Genomic DNA, 24,063 nt, shown 5'->3' on the forward strand with positions numbered 1-24,063 from the left:
CTAGTTGCATCGGAGGATTGGACCTCTCTATTAATATGAGATGTTGTGGGGTAAAGATAGGGTTGGGCTCCAATAACTATTTGGTGAGGACCCAATCACAGCTTTATTTTTGCGGGATATACGGTGGGTCTGACTTAACCAAGGAACGGGTCCAATAACTGTTAGGTGAGGTCCTTATGACTTAGAGACCAGGTTAGCTCTATATGCTTACGAAGTATTGTACAAGAGTTATACACTCATCGTCTATGTGTCTCCAATAACTGTTAGATGAGGTGTGTTGCCCAGTAGATACAACCCAAGAGGGGGGGTGAATTGGGTCTTTTAAAACTTTTAACCTACTTCTAAAAGTTTTTGATTAATTATGCTAAGTTGTATAGATGCACAGTGAAAGTTAAACTTAGCAACAGTTTGATGTATAGAATGTGACTTGATTGAATATGCTTGCTACTAAAGAATTCGCGGATAATAGTTGAGCATGCAATTTATCTAAGTGAGTAAGTGTGTACGTTAGACAGTAACAAAAAGCATTACAAACACAACAAACATATAGTGGTTCGGTGCACCCCAGCACCTACATCCACTCCCCAAGACCTCTTGGGAATTTCACTATAATCCTACAGATTACAGCTGGTTGTTTTACAAGCTCACAACCCAACTTGTTGTTTTACGAGCGCACAACGAACTCGGTCGGTTTTTCCAGGCTCACCGACTAGAACCACCCCGATTGTTTTTCCGGGATCACAATCAAACCCTTACACCGTTGGTTTCAACCTAGGCTCACCAACAAACCTCTCACCGTTGGTTTTCCCTTTGGCTCACCAACAAACCTTAACCCCTTGATTCAATCCCTTGATTGAATCAAGTTACAAGATATTAAAAACAAAGTTTAAAACAAATCAAAGCTTCTTAAACAAGCAAATATAACAATATAAACAAAATAGTGTAAAGAGAAGCTCTCAAACAAATTTTGAAGATGAAGGAACTCGGCTTCTTCTTTACTTGACCCTCTTCTGATTTGGCACGAGGTAGAGGATGATTGAGGCAGCACACGGATGGAGAGGAAGCTTTGGGATTCACTTGGATGCTCTTCTTCTCTCTATTTCACTTTGGATGGCCCTTTTGTGCTTATGGGAGATTTTCCTTGTAATCTCTTTGAGATCTCTTCTCTAAATGTTCTTTCCCACTTCCATACCTTCTCCCCTAGCTCTCCTCTTGTTTTTATAGCTTTAGATGGCGTGGAAACAAGAATCTAGCCGTTAGAGACAAAAATAGAGCCGTTGGACACAGTCTGCACTTCCTGACAATATTACCGTTGGGATCGGAGTCGACTCGTGCGATCAGGAGTCGACTCGCCTGTTGCAGGAGTCGACTCGTGCTTTACTGGAGACGACTCGGCCACTGTTCCAAATTTGAATTATTGTGCATCCTCGACTGGGAGTCGACTCGACTTAACCCGGAGTCGACTCGCCAACATCTGGAGCTGACTTGGCATTTTCGGAGTCGGCTCATCCCATGAATTCAGAGGATATACTTTCTGATTTTCTTCCTCGAGTCGACTCGGATTCTCTTGGAGTCGATTCGGCTCTCAGAGCCCGAAAACTGATCCTCTGCATTTTTGGCTTGTCTGGTCTTGGAGTCGACTCAAACTGTTCCGGAGTCGACTCGGCTCTCAGTTTCCGAAACACAGCCTTCTGCCATTTTGGTGTAGCGCTGCCTTGGAGTCGACTCGAGTTGTCTGGGAGTCGACTCGGATCTCAGAGTTCGAAAACTGCTCTCTGACTTTTTCCTTGTGTTCCACTGAGAGTCGACTCTCGCTTTCTTTGGAGTCGACTCGCGTTCCACAGGAGTCGACTCGAATCTCAGGGTCGAAAATCGCTCTCTGACTTTTGCCTTGTTTTCCTTAGGAGTTGACTTGCCAGCTATTGGAGTCGACTCGAGTTCTTTAGAAGTCGACTCGCCTCTCAAGGTCCAAAATATCTTTTCTGTCTTTCTGTCTGTTACTCCCTGGAGTCGACTCGTTCTACTCTGGAGTGGACTCGACAAGCATCGGAGTCGACTCGAATTCCTCAGGAGTCGACTCGAAGACTATTCTTTTGAATTTTCCTTTGAATTTGCTCCTCCAATTTGAATCCTTTGAACTTGAGACTTGGGCCAATAAATTGTAGCTTTCTTCCAACTTTTCTTGAGAGCTTTGGAGGCCTTCTTGTGTTCTTCCAACTTGTTATGTTTCTAGCAAAATAAATATCTTTCTTCTTGCAACACAAACATTAGTAATTATACTTCAAGGTTTTGTGATCATCAAAATCAATCTTTAAATCAATCCTTGGGTCATCAGTCTCCCCCTTTTTGATGATGACAAAACTTAGAGTATATGCAATATAAGATATATTGTGTTCTAGAAGTAATGCATAGCTAAGTTGCATGAAGTAAAAATATATATATTTAAGAACATACTTCATGATAATGCTTTAGATTTAATCAGCTTAACACAATCAACATATTTCAATTTAAGCTGATTTGTATTCAATACAAAACACAAAGCATTATGAGCATATACTTAGATATTTCTTCCCCTTTTTGACAACATCAAAAAGATAGTGAAACATTAAGCACAAAGATCAGAATACTCAAATAAGATTAATCATATATGAATCATATATGAATCATATAACTCAAGGCAATAATATTAGAATCAGATTAATGAGTATAGATCAGAGCCAATTAAGATAATTTCAGAGCAAAACACATCGAATGTGATTTCAAGAAGTTTTCTAATTTGATACCACAGATAGTTTTCTAATTAAGTGTAGGTGGAATCTTTCTTAAGTTAATTCAAGAAGTACCACAAATGATATTCAAGGAAAACACGAATGGAAATCTAACCTCTCTTCAATAATAAGTATGAAAGCTTGTTCATTTAAGATCTTTTGCCCAATCTATTAAGTATTTTATCAACATGAGAGCAATTTAATTAATTTTCAGAGTAAAAGATCAAAACTTATATACTTGAAAGACATATCATCATGTTGGATCATTAATTCTTAATGACTTCAAAGTTCTTTTATGATAATAAGAGCATTGGGGCACAAATACCAAAATATGAATTCATGCAATTTATGATTCATCTCAGAGCTCTTTTAAAGACTTTCTTTTGTTCTTTTAGAAAATAAGCACAATTTGATACATAAAAAATATGAATTGGCACACAATTTAAGTTCTAAAGAGCAAGCTAATTTGGACTCATTAGTGAATTTCAAAATAGATTTTCTAAGAGATACTCAAAAAAAAAAAAAAATTCAACACGTTATTCTCCCCCTTAATTGATCATTCCATTTAAGAGTTTAGAATTTGAAGATAATGTTCAATAAAATTGTCAATCTCAAAACAAATATATTTTCTATAAGTATCAGCTTATTTTCATAAGACTCAATGTTTGAGATAAGACAACCTTTATAGACAACTTTTAAAGCAAGTCTTGCAATATAAGGAGGTTCATCAAAATCAATCCATAAAAATCAAGGTATGAGATACTGAATATCTAAAGCTCCCCCTCAAAAAATGCATACTTCTTTAATCATTCTTTTCTTTTGTTGAATTTCAGATTTTAATGTTAAACGTGAATAAACCTGAAACTTTATGATATCAAGAATGTAGAGTGATCTAGAATTATTCAAAATTTATAGTAATCACTCTTTCTAATCCTTTAAGAACAAGTTATGCTTTCTCCTAATCTTAGAGAAAAATGTATAGAAATATTAATCAGAAAATGATTCATTTGAGGCTCAGTTTCTTTCAAAGGCATTTACATTTTCTTTCTTTTAGAATCATTCGAGTGAGCTGAAATATTTCTTGCTTTAAGATCATTCACTCTATTCTGTCTTTAATAATGTAGGAGAGAAAAACATATAGATGATCATTGAGATATATATATTTATAGAACTCAATTTCTTAATCACAGTTTTTCAGCAATGTATACATGAAGCCCAATATTTTTTTTAATATCAAAATAAAATCATATATTTAAAAATATTTACTTGCAATCAAGATCATTGAAAGACACATCATTTGGATCAATATTAGTATACTTTGAAGATAAGAAATGATATGTTTCGGATGCGTATCGGAGCAATCAACCAAAGGCATCAAAATAAATTCTGTTTTTCTTACATTAAGATTTTATTTAGTAATCATATGGAGTTTAAACTTTTATACAAAATCAGATTCTGAATTACATAGGATTTTTAATAGAGGCTTTCTAAGTCATAATTTGAGATATGTATCTTTCACATTGTAGCTCATCTTAAATTATTACGATTGAAAGCACATATTTCAAACATATAAGAGCATATTCAGAATATTTGTATTTATGTTGAGTTTTGGTATGAATTAGAACATTATATACCAAATTTAGGCAAGTTGAAGAACAAAATCAATTTATTTTCTCTAAATAGAGATATCCTTCTCTTCTCCTTTTTACAAATTTATTCAACTTTCAGATTTTAGAGATGATTGTGGACGACAAATCTGAAATTTCTTTTCAATGACACCAAACAAAATTTATGTAGTATTCCAAACATTCAATCAAATTATCCAATCATGGAACATTATAAAATATTGAGAATCCATAATTCAGAACATCATGCCATATGCAAAAAATATATTAAGTGTTAAGTCATGCATTAATATAATAAGAACAAGTATGTCAAGGATCAAAATAAACTCACCTTATTTAAGTATTGGTTTCATCCTTAAGGTGTGTTTCCAAGTGACAAAGAAATTGAATTAATTCTTCTTATATATTTTCATTTACTTTGTCTTTCATTTTTACTTTCTTATGCTCTATACTCTATTTGCTCCCTATCCGGTGGAGTTGGGAAGGGGCACGAGGTACGACTACTAGCCTCCCTCTTGTGCCGTCCCTAATATGCCCTACACCGAATAGTTGGGTCAAATAGTGCCGGGTACTACCACTAGCCTCCCTATTGGCACCATCCCTATGATGAGCAATATAGAAAGGTTAAAATATTTACTTCAAACTCTCCCTATTTAAGTGTAATTAATTATGGATTTTATCTCTTTCACAAGTCAAATATATTATGCTTGTTTTGCTTTTCCTTAAGATGAAGTATTTGCCTTTACTTAGATTTTACTTCTCTTGAATAATATCCATTTTCTTTTCTTTATCTCTCTCTCTTTTTGTTATTCTCAAGTAATTTACATGAAAGAGCAGAATAAAGAATTAATTTTATGTATCATATATATGTATATCATGCAAACAACATTTTCATTATGCTCATGGATTCATAACTTCTCACAAGTTATCCAAAATTTTAAGCATATACTTGTGTATTTCATGGTTATGATATAGGCTAAGAAATCATTTAGTTTGGGCAAACCATGAAACAGTTTCTAAAAGTATAAGTCAGTCAATACACATATAGACATGATATCAAAAATTAATAATTAAAGAATTTAATCATGCCATCATAAGATTTAAGTTATTGACTTTGCTCAATTAATTTGTGAGAAAGGTATCTAAAATTACCTATTCATTATATATATTCTTCAAGCCAAACTAGATTTCTTATGTGTGAACTTTTGGCTGAAGAAGATCCTCTCTCTTGTTTGCATGTGAATGTTTATTGTATCTAATGTGGAGGTGTCCTTCAAGTTGAAATCACTCATTTTCTTGCTCAAGGATTCTGCATTATTAACAAACTCCTTTTCTTTCTTGAAAGAAGGTCTTTAGTTTCTTCAAGATACAAACCATTCATCCAACATATTTCTAACTAGATGACTCAATATAAGATATGACAATAGTTGATTATTGAGTCACTATACTCAAGAGATTGCCTAAATATAAGTAAGTACATATCACTTGAACTAAAGAGATAGTTTCATTAACCAAGATAGTTCAAGGATAAGCATGTGAGTCAATAGAAAGATTTATCAAGGTCAAATTAATTTCTTATTTCCAAAATCAATTTAGTTTAGATTCTATTTGCTTAAGATAATTATTAATAAGACATGTTAGCTAAGTTTTAATCAACTTTATCTTAAACAGTTGTTTCTATCAAAATTCTGATTATGATTTATTAAAGTTGGATTGAAGTCTTGCATAAGGTCACATAATAAGCATACATTCAGGTCTACTAGCTGTATGATAAAATAATTATTCTATCATGCTTCAAAACAGCTTTAAACAATAGATCTACTTTGCTCATCCTTTTCAAATTCTACAAGATGGGGTCATAGATATACCTTCTTCATGCCAATCTTCTATAAGGATTTTCTTGTGGACTAACTTTGGTCAATGAAGATCCCCCTTTCTTGTTTGTCTTAATTTGGAGTTTGAGAGAAGATGTTAATTCATTCATCATATATATTTCAAACTCACCTTACATGAGCTAAGTAAAATCTTCATATAACTCTTCATTAGTAGAACCAAAAATGATGTCATCAATGCATACTTTGAGCAAATAAGATATCACAAATTCTTCTTTTTGATGCATAGATTTATTACTATTACTTTCTATCAAAAAGGTTACTTAAGCTTTTATATATCATGCTTTTGATGCTTGTTCCAAATCACATATTGCTTTATCATATATGTAATGTGTAATCTTTAAATATGGTGGTTATTTTACATAGATCTCCTTTTTTAATGAAATAACCACATAGGAGTGAATTCTACACATTCATTTGACAGATTATAAAGCTCATGAAGCAAACAAATGATAATGGTGATCTTTACTTCTAATCATGCAAAAATCTTATCAAGATCTATTTCATCTTTTCTTGATTTAGTCTTTTAGTAGTTATCAATTTTTCTTCATTAAGTGCATATCTGAAAAATCCAATTTTGGTTCTAATTATTAACAAGTTTTTCAGATTGTTATATGTAAAAGATTAACCATATACATATATAATTTGTTTTTAGTATTTTGATAATAAATCATTAGTCTCATTAAGAATAAAATGAATTGATACCTCTACAACTAGAATTTTTCATGAATGTTCTATATGCATTGCTTGATGAATGATATCCAAGGATAGAAGTATCTTTATCAGATTTGGCATTATTTTCATAAGAGCATATCAAGTATAGTATGTACGACTGAAAAATATGAAAGATATGCAATGGTTCATTTTCCATTTTTCAGAAGATCGTAAGGAGTTTTCATCAAAACTGGATCTAATAGAAATCGTATGTATGACAAGCAGTGATGATAGTCTTTTAAAAAAGATGACTATCATACATAATTGTCTTTTTTATTTCTTCAAGAATTCTATTAACCCTATTTTACTTATGATGTCCTTGGAACTGAAATAATTGAATTTAATATTATTTTCTGTATAACCTTAATCAGGATTTTGGTTTTCAACACTGTGCCATGATCTTCACAGTTTGGAAACCTTTTTCATTTGAAACGCTTTTACAAGATTTAGTAAATACAAAAAATACTTCAGTTTTATTTTCCAAGAACAAATCCAATGTAAGCTTTTGAAAACTTAGAGATGGAAACAACATCTTTAGATTTAGAAATGATTTTTGTTTGTTTCCTTAGTTAGCATGCATAGCAAAACTTTGACCTTTAAGTAGATAGTCTAAGTAAGCCTATGGCAAGGTCTTTTGAGATTAAGTACATACTAGCATGAGTTGATTCTATGTGCCAAGGATGGTTTCTTTAATCTTGGTATTCATAGTGCATATATTCAAAAGCATACCAAGTACACATTATCATATCTATGATCAATAAACAATAATGCCATGGATAAAAACTCTCAATCAAGCATATAGAGAATTCATAGAATTAATCTTAATAATGATTAATCATTTAGCAACTTTATCCAATGGTGAGTAAAGTATCCTATAAAATGAAGTGATTTGATTATATTTCCAAAAGTATTTTCTATATCACAAAATTGATCAACACATGCAATTCATACTTTAATCAAATACTAAAACAAAAATAATGATGAGATGCAAGGATTACTGATTTCATTATTATTATTATTTAAAATTACTTTTCATAAGTATATTTTAAGTTTCAATGTGTCTAGAACACCCATTTGTATGAATCTATTTGTTTCATGGGTATCTTGGCACATCTATGTCTACATCCTCATATTTTCATTTTGGGTACCCAAGCTTGCTTGGGTCCTTGAGAGTTAGGACATATGGTTCCTTTTGGAATCCAAATCTGTTTGATAGTAATAACTTTACCTTTTAATTTAATTGTGTTAGAATGATGGAAAAAGTTGTTATGCCCATTCTTTTCATGTTTGAAATAAGTTATCTTATTTAATGGTTTGCTTGGTGAATTGATAACCTTTTTCTCTAGAGATTTATTGTTAAGTAAAGGAGTCAAGCCAAGTTTTGATTTATCATAAGCAACATATTGGCTTTCAAACATCATTTTTAATCGTTCTGAACTTACGGTGAATTTGTTGATAAAAAATTTTGATTGATTAATTTCATTGCTTAAGTTTTGATTTTCTTTAATTAAGCTATGATTTTTCTGAATCAATTCTTCTGAAAATGACCTTAAGCTTTTATTTTCAGAATTTAGTTTGTCGTGTATTTCAGCAATAGAATTTCTTTCTTTTGAAATTTCCAAATTTAGCTTTTTAAGATTTTTATTTTTCATAGCTAATTTACTACATTCACCATACAACTCATGAAAAGCATTTAAAAGTTCATCATAAGAAAATTCTTCATGAAATTCATTTGGTGTAAAATTAGATTCAGATTTTACCTTATCTTCTTGTGCCATAAAGCAAAAGTTAGTTACCTCTTGTAGTTCCTTAGAGCTAATATCATTATTGTTGCTCCTAGCTTTTATTTTCTTGCTTGACTCTTCCTTGGTCAAGACTTTCTTTCTTTTTATCTCTTTCTTTCTTGCTTGCTTCCTCTTCTTCTTTGTGTTTAGGAAGCTGATTTGCCTCGGAGTCGACTCGGTCCTTATTGGAGTCGACTCGGTTAACTTGAGGGTCGACTCTGGAATACTTGGAGTCGACTCGTCTGAGGTGGGAGATTCAACACCTTTTTCTGCAATCTCATTGTTAGTAGGCAATTGAAGCACATGTGAGCTAATCTGAGATTTATCATAAATATTTTCTAAAGTATCCCAGATCTCCTTAGCAGATAAGCATGCAGAAATTTCATTAAACTTCGTTTCTTGAATAGCACAATATAATATGTTCATAGCATTAGCATTCAATTGTGCTAAGTCCTTTTCATTAATAGTTTGAGAGAGTGTGTGAAGGTCATTTATTATGATTTTCCATAAATAATAGTTTTGTGATTGAATAAAAATGCGCATGCGTATTTTCCAATGTGTGTAGTTTATGCCATTAAATAGTGGAGGTGTATCAATTGATTGTCCTTCTCCTAGAAAACTATTTATTTGAGTTGTCATGATCTTTGACTCTTGATCGTGAGATCAATAATTAAACTTAGAGCACCCGCTCTGATACCACTTGTTGCCCAGTAGATACAACCCAAGAGGGGGGGTGAATTGGGTCTTTTAAAACTTTTAACCTACTTATAAAAGTTTTTGATTAATTATGCTAAGTTGTATAGATGCACAGTGAAAGTTAAACTTAGCAACAGTTTGATGTATAGAATGTGACTTGATTGAATATGCTTGCTACTAAAGAATTCGCGGATAATAGTTGAGCATGCAATTTATCTAAGTGAGTAAGTGTGTACGTTAGACAGTAACAAGAAGCATTACAAACACAACAAACATATAGTGGTTCGGTGCACCCCAGCACCTACATCCACTCCCCAAGACCTCTTGAGAATTTCACTATAATCCTACAGATTACAGCTGGTTGTTTTACAAGCTCACAACCCAACTTGTTGTTTTACGAGCGCACAACGAACTCGGTCGGTTTTTCCAGGCTCACCGACTAGAACCACCCCGATTGTTTTTTCGGGATCACAATCAAACCCTTACACCGTTGGTTTCAACCTAGGCTCACCAACAAACCTCTCACCGTTGGTTTTCCCTTTGGCTCACCAACAAACCTTAACCCCTTGATTCAATCCCTTGATTGAATCAAGTTACAAGATATTAAAAACAAAGTTTAAAACAAATCAAAGCTTCTTAAACAAGCAAATATAACAATATAAACAAAATAGTGTAAAGAGAAGCTCTCAAACAAATTTTGAAGATGAAGGAACTCGGCTTCTTCTTTACTTGACCCTCTTCTGATTTGGCACGAGATAGAGGATGATTGAGGCAGCACACGGATGGAGAGGAAGCTTTGGGATTCACTTGGATGCTCTTCTTCTCTCTATTTCACTTTGGATGGCCCTTTTGTGCTTATGGGAGATTTTTCTTGTAATCTCTTTGAGATCTCTTCTCTAAATGTTCTTTCCCACTTCCATACCTTCTCCCCTAGCTCTCCTCTTGTTTTTATAGCTTTAGATGGCGTGGAAACAAGAATCTAGCCGTTAGAGACAAAAATAGAGCCGTTGGACACAGTCTGCACTTCCTGACAATATTACCGTTGGGATCGGAGTCGACTCGTGCGATCAGGAGTCGACTCGCCTGTTGCAGGAGTCGACTCGTGCTTTACTGGAGACGACTCGGCCACTGTTCCAAATTTGAATTATTGTGCATCCTCGACTGGGAGTCGACTCGACTTAACCCGGAGTCGACTCGCCAACATCTGGAGCTGACTTGGCATTTTCGGAGTCGGCTCATCCCATGAATTCAGAGGACATACTTTCTGATTTTCTTCCTCGAGTCGACTCGGATTCTCGTGGAGTCGATTCGGCTCTCAGAGCCCGAAAACTGATCCTCTGCATTTTTGGCTTGTCTGGTCTTGGAGTCGACTCAAACTGTTCCGGAGTCGACTCGGCTCTTAGTTTCCGAAACACAGCCTTCTGCCATTTTGGTGTAGCGCGCTGCCTTGGAGTCGACTCGAGTTGTCTGGGAGTCGACTCGGATCTCAGAGTTCGAAAACTGCTCTCTGACTTTTTCCTTGTGTTCCACTGAGAGTCGACTCTCGCTTTCTTTGGAGTCGACCTGCCAACCATTGGAGTCGACTCGCGTTCCACAGGAGTCGACTCGAATCTCAGGGTCGAAAATCGCTCTTTGACTTTTGCCTTGTTTTCCTTAGGAGTTGACTTGCCAGCTATTGGAGTCGACTCGAGTTCTTTAGGAGTCGACTCGCCTCTCAGGGTCCAAAATATCTTTTCTGTCTTTCTGTCTGTTACTCCCTGGAGTCGACTCGTTCTACTCTGGAGTGGACTCGACAAGCATCGGAGTCGACTCGAATTCCTCAGGAGTCGACTCGAAGACTATTCTTTTGAATTTTCCTTTGAATTTGCTCCTCCAATTTGAATCCTTTGAACTTGAGACTTGGGCCAATAAATTGTAGCTTTCTTCCAACTTTTCTTGAGAGCTTTGGAGGCCTTCTTGTGTTCTTCCAACTTGTTATGTTTCTAGCAAAATAAATATCTTTCTTCTTGCAACACAAACATTAGTAATTATACTTCAAGGTTTTGTGATCATCAAAATCAATCTTTAAATCAATCCTTGGGTCATCAAGGTGACATGAAGATTGGTGGGACCGCAGCACCCCATTCGAAACCCTAAGTCGCAAGTTTCTGTATCTTCACTAGGGGAGTGTGAGAGATCCGAAAAATAGTGAAAGGATTTGATCCAATTTTGTTTTAAAAGTCTCTAAAACAAATTAATGTCAAATACAAATTTCTAATTAGAATCTTTACTCTCTGCAGATGTCAATGGCTTCCAATCCGATAGTTCGAATTCTAGATAACAATAGGTTGACCGGACCAAACTATAAAGATTGGCTCCGTAACTTGAAGATTGTCTTGAGTTGCGAAAAGATAGCTTATGTTCTTGACCATGAACTCCCGGTGTTACCAACCCATGCAACCAATGAGCAGCGTGAGACGCATGTAAAATGGTTGGATGACGACAATAAGGTTAGGTGCTACATTTTGGCATCCATGTCCAACGAATTGCAATGCCAGCATGAGAGCATGAAGACCGCTAAGGACATACTTGATCACCTACAAGAGTTGTATGGTGAACAGAGTCATGCAGCAAGGTTTGAAGTGTCCAAGCGGCTCTTCAAAGCCAAGATGCATGATGGGCAGTCCGTCCATGAACATGGTTGGACCATGATCAAGGATCTTGAGGAGCTTGAGAAGCTTGGCAAGACCATGCACAAGGATTTGCAAACGGATTTGATCCTACAATCGTTGCCATCTTCATATGGGCAGTTTATTGTAAACTATCATATCAATAAAATTGAATGCACCAAACTTGAATTGTTGAATATGTTGGTGACAACTGAGGGAGCCTTGAAAGGTTCAAGGGCACAGTTCTCGCTGCTAAGCTAGCTTCTACTTCCAAGAGAAAGTCTACTGGGAAGAAGAAGAAGCCTGCGAAGAAGCAGAAGACCGAGAAAAAGCCGAAGAAGGAAGTTCCTAAGAAGAAGGCCGAACCCAAAGAAAAATGTTTCCATTGCAATGAAGACGGCCATTGGAAGAGGAACTGTCCTATCTACATGGAAAATATAAAGAGCAAGAAGGGTGACACACCTTCTGAAGGTATGTCTAATATGCTCATTATTGAAACTAATCTAACAGTTTCTTCTATTTCCAGTTGGATTATAGACTCTGGTTCTAGTGTTCACTTGTGCACTACCATGCAGGGTCTAAAAGAAAGTAAAAGGCTTACGGAAGGTGCGGTAACCCTAAGGGTTGGCAATGGAGCAAGAGTTGCTGCTGTTGCTGTGGGCACATTTCCTTTGCATTTACCGTTAGGATTTAGTTTGATACTTAGAGATTGTTATTTTGTACCTAGTGCTAGCAGAAATCTGATTTCTGTATCTTGTCTAGCACAAGAACATTATTAATTCAATTTCAATAAAGACTACGTTTCTATTTATTTGCGAAATAAACTATTTGGACGTGGTTTTATGATTGACGGTCTCTATTACTTACATATGGATGTATCTGTGAACGTATCTGAGCATACAGTGAGTACAATAGGATGAAAAAGATCTAGAGATGAGATAAATCAAAAGTATTTATGGCACCTCAGACTTGATCATATAGGAGAAGACGGAATTAACAAATTGGAGAAACATGGGCTTTTGAGTTCATTGACTTCTGAGTCATATCCGATTTGTGAATCCTGCCTTCAAGAAAAAATGGCCAAATTACCCTTTGTAGGATACGGAGAGAGGTCCACTGAAATACTTGCCCTAGTACACACTGATGTGTGTGGCCCATTCGATGTGCAGGCTAGGGGTCAATTTTTCTACTTTATTACTTTTACCGATGATTTCTCACGGTATGGTTATGTCTATCTTATGAGACATAAATCTAGAGCATTTGAAAGATTCAAAGAATTCAGATTTGAAGTAGAAAAATAGACAGAAAAACTCATTAAGGTTCTTCGATCAGATCGAGGAGGAGAATACCTTAGTGGAGAGTTTCGCGATTATCTCAAACAAAATGGTATAGTTTCACAATGGACACCTCCTGAAACACCTTAACTCAACGGAGTGTTAGAAAGGAAGAATCGGACCCTATTGTATATGGTCAGGTCCATGATGAGCTTCACTGACTTACCCTTATTTTTGTAGGGAGATGCCCTACTTACAGCTATCTACATATTGAATAGAGTTTCCTCTAAGTCCGTTCCTACCACACCGTATGAGATATGGCATGGTAAGAAACCAAGTCTTGGTTATCTCAAGATTTGGGGATGTCCGGCCCAAGTCAAACGACAACAGGCAGACAAGTTAGAGGCTAGGACAATTGGTGCTCGTTTCATTGGATATCCTAAAGAGTCATTGGGATATAATTTTTACATCCCAGAAGACCACAAAGTGTTTGTAAGCCGACATGCCATCTTTTTGGAAAAACAGTTTATCCTTGATAGAGGCAGTGGAAGGAAAATTGAGCTCAAAGAGAAAGTCTCTCAAGAGCAACGAGCAATTAAGCCTAGTGAACCTATTCACATTGAGCCAATACATGAAGAACCTCGTCCACTTCGTAGATCCAGTAGGATCTCCCATCCTCCTGAAAGATACTTAGGTATGCTTACAGAGGAAATAGAGGAAGAGTTTCTCATGGGAGAAAGAGATCATAATAAGGATCCCAAGACCTACAACGAAGCGATATTAGACATCGACTCCGAAAATGGATGGATGCGATGAAGTCAGAGATAGACTCCATGCATTCCAACCAAGTATGGACCTTAGTAGATCCGCCTGAAGGTATAGTACCTATTGGATGTAAATGGATCTACAAAAGAAAAATGGGTTCGGATGGCAAGGTAGAGACCTATAAGGCAAGGTTGGTGGCAAAAGGTTAAAGTCAGCGCGAAGGCATTGACTATCAAGATACCTTTTTACCGGTAGCCATGCTGAAGTCCATTCGAACGTTGGTTGCCATTGCAGCTTATCATGATTATGAGATATAGCAGATGGATGTGAAAACTACTTTTTTTAATGGGTATCTTGAGGAAGATATCTATATGGAACAGCCTCAGGGTTTCACTTCCAGTGATGGTGATCACAAGGTCTGCAAGCTGCAAAGATCCATTTATGGACTAAAGCAAGCATCTCGGAGTTGGAATACTCGTTTCGATGAGGTGATCAAATCGTTTGATTTCATCAAGAACGAAGAGGAACCATATGTGTACAAAAAGGTCAGTGGGAGGGCTACAGTATTCCTCGTATTGTACGTGGATGATATACTCCTAATTGGGAATGATATTCTCATGCTCACATCGGTCAAGTTATGGCTGTCTAAGAAGTTCTCCATGAAAGATCTAGGTGAAGCATCTTATATTTTGGGGATTAAGGTCTATAGAGATAGATCTAAGAGGATGCTTGGCCTATCACAGAAAATGTACATAGAGGAAGTGCTGAAGAGGTTCAGCATGAAAAACTCTAAGAGGAAATTGTTACCCCTAAGACATGGGATAAATCTGTCCAAAAAGATGTGCCCTAAAACATCTGAAGAGATTCAGTGCATGAGTAGGATCCCTTATGCATCGGCAATAAGGAGCCTCATGTATGTCATGCTATGTACTCGACCTGATATAGCACATGCTGTGAGTGTCACGAGCAAATATCAGTCAAATCCAGGCGAGGAGCACTGGATAGCGGTGAAAAAATATCCTTAAGTACTTGAGAAGGACTAAGGATCTGTTTTTGGTCTTTGGAGGAGGCACAGAGTTAAAGGTAGAAGAATATACTGATTCAGACTTCATAACTGATCCTGATGATAGAAAGTCTACATCAGGATATGTATTCTTATGCAATGGAGGATCGGTAAATTGGAAGAGTTCCAAGCAACCGATTATTGCAGATTCTACCATGGGAGCAGAGTACATTGCTGCATCGGATGCTGCGAAGGAAACATTCTGGTATAAGAAGTCTATCGAAGAGCTAGGAGTCATGTAATCAGATGCCATAATCCTTTTCTGCGACAACAACGGCGCCATAGCACTGGCTAAGGAGCCGAGATCTCACCAGAAGTCCAAGTACATAGAGCGGCGATTTTATCTAATTCGCGACTACCTTGAAAAGAAATATATAGAGGTGCAGAGAGTAGGCTCCACTGATAACGTGGCAGACCCATTTACTAAGCAACTGAGTCAGAAGAAATTAGAAGTCCATCTTGAAAAAATGGAACTTAAATATATGTCTGATTGGCTTTAGTGCAAGTGGGAGATTGTTAGAAGTATGCCCTAGAAGCCAACGTGGCTGACGCATATTTGTAATCTGAGACATAAATTTGTAATTTGATACTTATTAATAAATAAGATTGGGCAATTTATTTTTCATTCATGTTTGTATGTGTCCATGAATCGTCCAAGAAATTAATAGATGATGACACATAATTTCAAGGAGTTGAGAATTTGAGGCTTGTGTCATTAGGGATTAATTTCTAAATTCTCCTGATCGATGGATCCATCACGAGGGACGGTGATCAATCCGCTAAGATTAGTGCACAGATCACTTAGTCAGATGGACGAGTCTCGAGTCCACGGTGTAGAGACACTGGAGTGATTATGCAAGTACTTGTTAGAGAACAAGGTATTGAGCGTGACCAAAGATAGTAATCATATGAATGTCTATTCACTCGTCAGTGACTACTTATGCTGTAGTTGTATGACTGATTCTTTGACCTGCGATGCCTCAGCTATTCACTGTGAAGTTGCTGTAGTTTGATGAGCATGTAAACTTGGGGCCTAGTCATTCGGATCCTTGTAGAGTGAATTGGCTGCAGTAGGTTCATTTTGGAATAGGGTTGCATCTAGATGAGATCTATCGATCTTGATAGATTAGGAGTGATCCTATGTGATTTATGAGACTGAGTTCGATAAATTCCTGGCCAGGTATTTTGAAAAAAGAGTTTTCCATATCTCGAAGTGGAAGTCGTATAAAATTGACATATGACAGACGATGGGATTTGACGAAATATTCATAACCTCCGTCATGTCGGGATCCATGATAGAGGAACTGTATCATACGCTAACTGCACCAAGAGGTTCAGATATTCCATTCTGCTGGGTTGCCACCACATACTGCTAGGTGTTACTAGTGGATTGTGAGACTCGAAAGCATTCACTTGGTGATCAGTGAACCCTAAGAGTAGAACTAAAATCGTTTCAGTCCACTGAAAGGAGTTTCAGTGATATTGAGATGGAGATCTCAATATTTCTCACTACCAGTCAGAATAGAACCTACGGGGTCGCACACATAGAGAATCTAATTAGTCAGACTATCATAATTGTGATTTGGAATCATAATAGAAATCAATCATCAATATGATTGGTGATTGAATTAACCCACTAAGTGTTAGTGAGTTAATGGAAGAAGAATTAAGTGGAATTGATTGCAATTGGATTGCAATTGGGCTGATTTAATGAGCCAAATCAAATTGGGTTCGACCCAAATTGATTTGGGTTCATGATTGGGTCAATTTGATTAAACCAAGGTTTGTGCGGGTTTTAAAGACCACATGTCGTTGTAGGATGAATATGACTTAAGTCATGTTCACACTATGCGGACTTTAAAGTCCCCATGGCGTCGTAGGATGCATGCTCCCAAATCAATTAATTCTCCTAATGAGATTAGAAATCCTAATATGATTAGAAAATTAATCAATTGATTAAATAGACACATGTCATGCATCTATGAGCACAAGAATTGGACACTTGGCATTAATCCAAGGGTGGGTTATAGTCCCATACTCCTAATAAGATTAGGAAGAGCCCTAAACCCAATCTATAAAAGGGTAGCAAGGGAGAGTTATGAATTAATTCTCTCCTCTTCCTCTCCACGCCTCCTCTTCTTTCTTCCTCCGTCTCCACGGCAGCAAGGGGTCTTCATCCTCCTCTTCTTCCACGGTAGCAAGGCAAGGAAGATCCACGTGCAAAGTTTCTCCTTCCTCTTTCTCCATCGCGAGCAAAGGTTGAAGAAGAAAGGGTTCTTCTTTAAGGAGGTATGTTGCAGATTTTTATCTTCTAATCTATATGATAGTCATGAGAGGTCTTTGCAAGGAGCTAGCACTCCGGTAAGACCCTATCTCAGATGATTAGATCCTCGTGTGGATACCTGTAGAGGCCGGACAATTGTGTGGCTCAAACAGGAACCTAGATAGATCATCAGGCTGCGGTGTTCTTTACCTGCAGAATTTTTGAAGATGGGATCTTCAAATTAATTTCTTTTGATTTTAGTTTCAGTTTTATGAATCTTAATCAACCTTCCTCAGATCCTAATCTCCCCTCCCTAATGAATTCAAAGATCATCTGGATTTGGATACAGAAAAATTTTTGAATTCTACGATCCGAAGCGCGTTCATGCGATGAACGACGTTCCGTTCGAATTCCGCTGCGTACGTCGCATCGAACGGGGCGTAACTCAGCAGCTCCTGCTATATACTAAATCTGTAAAAACTCAACATAATTTCCAAAATGGAAATATCAGGAGTGGAATTATTAATTATAGCAAATGCATCATTCTGAAGGTGATCAAACCAAATGAATGGGGACTTGACCCAAATCAGGCCAAGCAGCTCACAACCAATGGACAAGTCTATCTAGTCAATTAGTGGGACTATGTTCAGGCATTCACCAATATTTTCTATTATAAAAATCCCAAAAAAAAGCATTCTTGGTTTATACAGGTGGATCCCGAAGTACTGCAGAAATCATTGCTAGGATGGTTTCACAAATGGTGGACCAAGTTTGGGCCAGATCTCAATATGCTGCCCACACCAATTGTTGAATATTTTGAAGAATAGGTGGATAATCATCCCACCATCAACAAGCTCACAGATGACTGCATCTCTTCAGAGCTATGTCCGATGATGTTCATAATCCAGAACAAGATCCCATGGATATTCAAGTGGATCATATCGGCAGAGATGGACCAGGAGGTAAATATTCCTGTTCTTAAGAGAAAATTTCTCTATAAATGGTGGCTGGGAATGTCCAGAGAAAAATATGATGATATCATCACCACCATTAAATCTGATTTAGCAGCCTTTAAAAAAAATCTTACTGAAATCCAGCAATCTGAAGGCTCTACTGACAATTATTTTGCCAGTTTGAAAGTTAAACTCTCCAGAAAATATCCACAATGTACTCCTGAAGAGATCATATCCAAATGTCTGGACCAGCTCAAGCAGCAGTTCTGCTCCACCTTTGAAACAGAGCAGATGAAGACAGACTCCATGAAGAGTACTGCATCAAAGAAGACAGTATCAATGAAGGATACTGCATCACAGAGTTCATCTAACTCTATACCTGATGATAATAATAAATTCAGGTGTCTTGCATGAGAAGCCCAAGATCCTTATGTAGAGGATACTCGATCTCCTGAAGAAGAAGAAGAACAGTCTACTTCTATAAATAATCAAATGCATAAGACGAGTAGAGCTGAAGCTACAGAACATATGTGGCAGAGTATTTTGGCAATTAGGCCAAGAAAGGGTGCAATCAAGACCCAACATCAATTAATTATTGATGATCCCAAGTTTAAGCCAGTAAAGCTGCATCAAACCAAGGGGAAAGAACATGCCTCTGACTAAGGAGAGGAAAAGCATATTGCTTTGAGACCGGAAGAATCTACTTTCGGCTGAACAACCAAGCTTTGTGTCTTCATCAGCAATACTTGCGGTGGAAGAAATCACTTCTCACCAACACAAGGATGGACAAGTCCAGAGAAGATGTTCTGAACAAAGCTGATGCAAATCTAATCAGTAGTGCCAGCTCGTGAAGCCAGCACCAAAGTGGTCCTGATAAAAGCCACTTTCAGTCATATCATTGCTTTCCTTCATGCGGAAGGAATCTCTCCGATCGAGAAAAGATGCTTTCTTGGCAACGAAGGAATCACTTTCGGCAGAAAGCAATACCGACCAATGTCACGTCACTCTGAAGGATGGCATCTCCACCAGCAGAGGACAAGAAAAGGATGCACGAAGGATTCTACTTTCGGCGGACCAAGGACACTGCCATATAGTGGGAATCAACTACTTGATGCGGTCCTAATGGACTTTTAGATTTTGAAAGACCATATATGCATAATTGGACCAAAAATACTTGCCGAACCAAACCCAACCTATTGACAATCCTAATAGAACTTTGAAGCTTGAAGAATGATCAAGCAGAAGTGTACATTGATAAATGGACCGAAAACACTACCGGAAGGAATCCGGTCCACTGACAAGCCTATTTTACGTGATATCAATAGAATTTACGGTCAAGTTCAATTCCAACCACCCAACCCTTTCGGGCTCTATCCAAATTGATCCAAGATCCGGTCCATTGATGGTCGGTGTTGGACGACCCTGTGAATTTTTTGTTGGCACTCAAAGTAAGAAAATATGAGGAGCCCAAGTCCAACCATAAATCTTCCGGCCCCCAACTCTTCCTTATCTCGGTACATCGCCAATATTGTGGAATCCTACTTAGCTCGTACCGTCCCTCCCACACCCACCGGCTCTACCATGCTCTGGTAACCAAACTTTTGGCGGTCAAACTCTATATCATGCGTGTGAACCCAATTCTCTCGATCAGCACCATATTTTTTAAAGAAAAGAAGTTCTCGTTAACAACCTGCAAAAACTCTTATAATTATTATGTCCATTAATAATTAAAAATAGAGAGCCCATAAGACTATCCCAGAACATAGCGAATAATGCTGTTGTTCCTAAGGCGGCACGTTTGCTCTTTAGTTACGCACACTTCCATTCTCCTCCATCAATTGAACGATTTTACATAGAAGGCGCCTTCGAGGAGCCCCAAAAGTCCATGCCGGAAGAAGAAGGGTTTTAGGAAATTCTAACTTCCTTCAACCTTCGGTGAATCACATTTGGATTCAAAACCTGCTCCCATACACTTAGGAGAAGGTTGGCTTTCTGGCATCCAGTGCAAAGAGATGACAGATGTGGCGGTAAAGCAAAGAAGACTAGACGCAGCAATCTGGTGACTGCAGTTTAAGCCGGAAAACTAGAAGTGAAGAACAATTAGAATATGGGGAAGGAGTGGACCTCGTGCAGAACGTCCCTGATTTCCGCCCAGCTGGTTCACCATATCGAAACCCCCAAGACTGAGCCACCGCTGCGGTAGTGAAAAAGAAATTGCCCGCTCTAGAGAAAAAGAAATCAAGAATGAAAGAACGTGGAACTAAGATGCAAAATTCTTGATGCCAATTCCTTCTAATCAAATCCAACAGCAAGGAAAAGAGGAACCTAAAATAAAGAGATGAAGAAGGAACAATCACTCACCAGCGTCCCAATCGAGCCAGCCCTGCTCCTCGAACCACCGCTGCGGATTGGCTGGAATGAATCGCAGCACGCTCCCGAGCCGCCCGCCCCCACCGCCTCCGCAAGGTTCAAAATCTTGAACCCAAAAGATCAAGAAGCCCTCTCGGCAGATCAAGAATCATTCTCCAGCGCCGCTCTAGGCGGCCGGTTGCCGGGTTTCTTCAGATCTCAGCCGATCGAGCTCGCCTTGCTTCTTGAACCGCCGCTGCAGATCTACCGGGAAGAATCAGAGCATCTCCCAAGCAGGCGGCCCCCGCCGCGACCGCGGCGGCAGGTGACACCGTCCCTGAGATCGGAACGACGGCAGGAGCTATGTTGCCAAGACGCCAGGGCGAAGACGACGATGATGGTGAGGCCGAGGTCGCCGAGAACGACGGCTGATGGCTGGCACATCGAGCCCTTCTGCGCCGCTGCATGGACCCCGAGGTGGCAATCTGTCGCCGGCCGGGGCGTACATCGGAGGGGAGCGGCGGTCAGCCGGTTGCAGCCCCGGCGGGGAGAAGAGCTCGCGACCCATGGCCTTCCTCTGTCTTTTCTTGGTTTTTTCGAGGGAGGAGGAGATGAGCCGGGAAAGAAATGGTGATGCGGTGTTTTAAACGATCCGAGTCCGGCGCACTTTAGCAGCGGGCAGGATGAATGGGATACGATGCATGAGACGGGGGTACGGAAGGGGATAGGCAGGATTGAGAAGAAGTAAATTTTAATGGTAAATGTCTTTGGTGCTTAATTAATAACGGGAAGTGTAATTACCTCGTTGGCGATTCATTTGACCTTGATCTCCGATCTGATAATCTTACGTAGATGGTTGAGATGCAAAATATGTCATAAAAATTCTGTAATGAGAAAAATACTTTGGGACCATTTCATGTAAAGTTTCGAAAACTCCACTAGCCTGTTTTATGTGAAGATTGGTGTGCAGGCAACAATCTTATTCATTTCTCTAATAAGTTCATGCCACATGGCATCGAGATTTTTTTTGGTACGATGCAGGAGACCCTAAGCATTATAGTTAACCAATTGGGTTCATTTTGCTTAAGATTTCATAGCAGTCAAAATTTAGTTTTGACTAGTTCACTAATAAAAAATATTGTTATTTTGACTAGATGGGTATATCGAATCAAAAGGCCCTGATTCACTCGATGCTTCTATATAGGTGCCAGAGTTAGAAATTAATAACAAGGGCAATATTGGGATTTGGTGGAGAATATAGCTACAGTACATAGGTCGGAAAAGAAAGAATAATCCGAGTCCATCCATAATGTTGTGGGGTTGGAAAGCCCACCGAAATCGAGCATATCTCAATATCAGCCTATCCTACAATTCTATCTCATGCCCATTTATTGTCTCGTGCAAGGGAGGTCTTACAGGCAGGGAAGGCAGGAGCAAAAAGATTGAACTAGCCCACACATCTACTCTCCTCTCAATCCACCATAACTCCCATCTCCCAGTATGTCATTCCCACCCCATTGTCGAGAGCAGCCAGCCTGACGTCTTTATGCGAGTGCTCCATGAATATTTTTTCAATCTCGAATCTCTTTCTGGTTCCCTGGTGAGGTATTCATCCATTGATCGATCAACAGATTATAGAGAAGCAAAAGTCTTTTGAGTCTCCATTGGCAGCAAGCAGTTTCTTTCTTTTCTCAAGGCAGGAGAGAATGAAAGGCGAATCAAAGCTACAATATGACCTTAAAAAAAGAGATCTTATTTTATTTTAGTCTTGGGACAGAAAAGACCATGCCCAACTAGCTATTATGGGCTATGAATAGATTTGTTTGGATTTTGGGGATAATGTTCCCGGTTGTCCCAAAAAAAGTGTCATGTAGATACTCCTAGCCTTGCAAATCTCATGTAAGCTCACTCTGGATCTCTAACCAACTTGAGCATCAGACGTGTTATAATAATAGGGGTGCAAATGAGTCGGGTCGGGTCGGATCTTGAGTGACCCCGATCCGACCCAATTTTTTGTTCGGGTCCTAATTTTGGACCCAGATCTGACCCGGTTGAAGATCAGGTCGGGTCGGGCCAGATCCGAATCGGATCCACTTTTTTGTGCTTTTGGGAAAGAATTTGGCCAAATCTAATTTGGTCATATCATAATTATGAGGTGGTGGGTGACCCATGACTTGAAAGACTTGCAATTGACCTCTAGTCAGAACAGCCGGGACGAACTAAGCCAGTCTACAAGCCAAATTCCATATCACACTATTTTTTATCTATATGACTGATTGGGCGGAACTTGGTGTCTCCCAGCTCCCCTCTCACAAGGGCAAAATAAATCCCTGACCTTCTTCCAAAATCCAATTCCATTGCAGAAAACTGGCACATGACCCATCAGTTTAGCGTTCCCTCACTTTCTCCCTTCAAAAGTTAAAAGAAACAAAAACCAAAAAACAGAAGGAAAAAAAAAACGAGCTACCGAGACACCAGGCCAGATGTATCAACAGTGTAATAGATCGAGAGAGAATCCTGACGGGCCGAGGCTCCATAGGATTCTGTGAACCTATGCCTGTTACTATCCTTCCTACTCCCTTAGGACTTTTCCCCTTCTCTCTCTCTCTCTCTCCCCCCTCCCTCCAGGTCCATTCGGGTCGGGTCGGATCCATTCGGTAAACCCAGATCTGACCCAGAAAATAATTCGGGTCCAATTTTCGGACACGACCCGGACCCGCGGGTCCAAAAATTAGGGTCGGGTCGGATCTACGCGGGTCGGGTCGGATCACGGGTCGACCCGACCCATTTGCAGCCTTAAATAATAAGCTCTTATTTTAGTTTTTCTTGTTACTGTATAATATTTGTTCTACTATAATGCAGATTTGTTAAGCCTTAAATTTTGGAGATCTTGGTCTCTTGTCTTTGCTAACGAGGACACACTACCAACATGGTCCTTTCATGAAGTACTTCGTATGTGCCTTGTGTTCAAGTCAATGATGTGCTTAATTGGCTAAGGTCTAGCTAAAAGGACAGAAGCACCCAAATTTCCCAAGCTAATCAAGGAAATGTATTATTTAGACAAGGGGTTATACTTACAATGGCTTTTGCACATGGAGACGACCATCACCTGGCATCGTGAGTCATACTTGACGAGCACTAGAGTACAAGTATTTAGATATGTGAATTGTAATGCATATACGAGACTACAACTTCTTGCAAGAGTCTGAATTTTATTTAATAAAAAATAGATTTTTGTACATGGACTATAAAGGTCAAAAAAAGAGCGC

General features: G+C 38.4%; 1 long non-coding RNA gene across 1 annotated transcript; it reads right to left on the minus strand.

Annotated features, from left to right (window-relative positions):
• Window positions 1-18,573: 18,573 nt before the first annotated feature.
• On the minus strand, window positions 18,574-21,797 carry LOC149751438 (uncharacterized). The gene is made up of 2 exons (XR_016398184.1): window positions 20,807-21,797; window positions 18,574-20,668 (listed from the first exon to the last, which is right to left on the minus strand). It is a non-coding gene; the product is annotated as an uncharacterized LOC149751438 (long non-coding RNA).
• Window positions 21,798-24,063: the final 2,266 nt, after the last annotated feature.

The sequence above is a fragment of the Phoenix dactylifera genome, chromosome 13 (genome assembly GCF_051530095.1).
Source record: "Phoenix dactylifera cultivar Ajwa chromosome 13, Ajwa_hap1_PhDact_Kaust_v1.1, whole genome shotgun sequence".
NCBI lineage: Eukaryota > Viridiplantae > Streptophyta > Magnoliopsida > Arecales > Arecaceae > Phoenix > Phoenix dactylifera.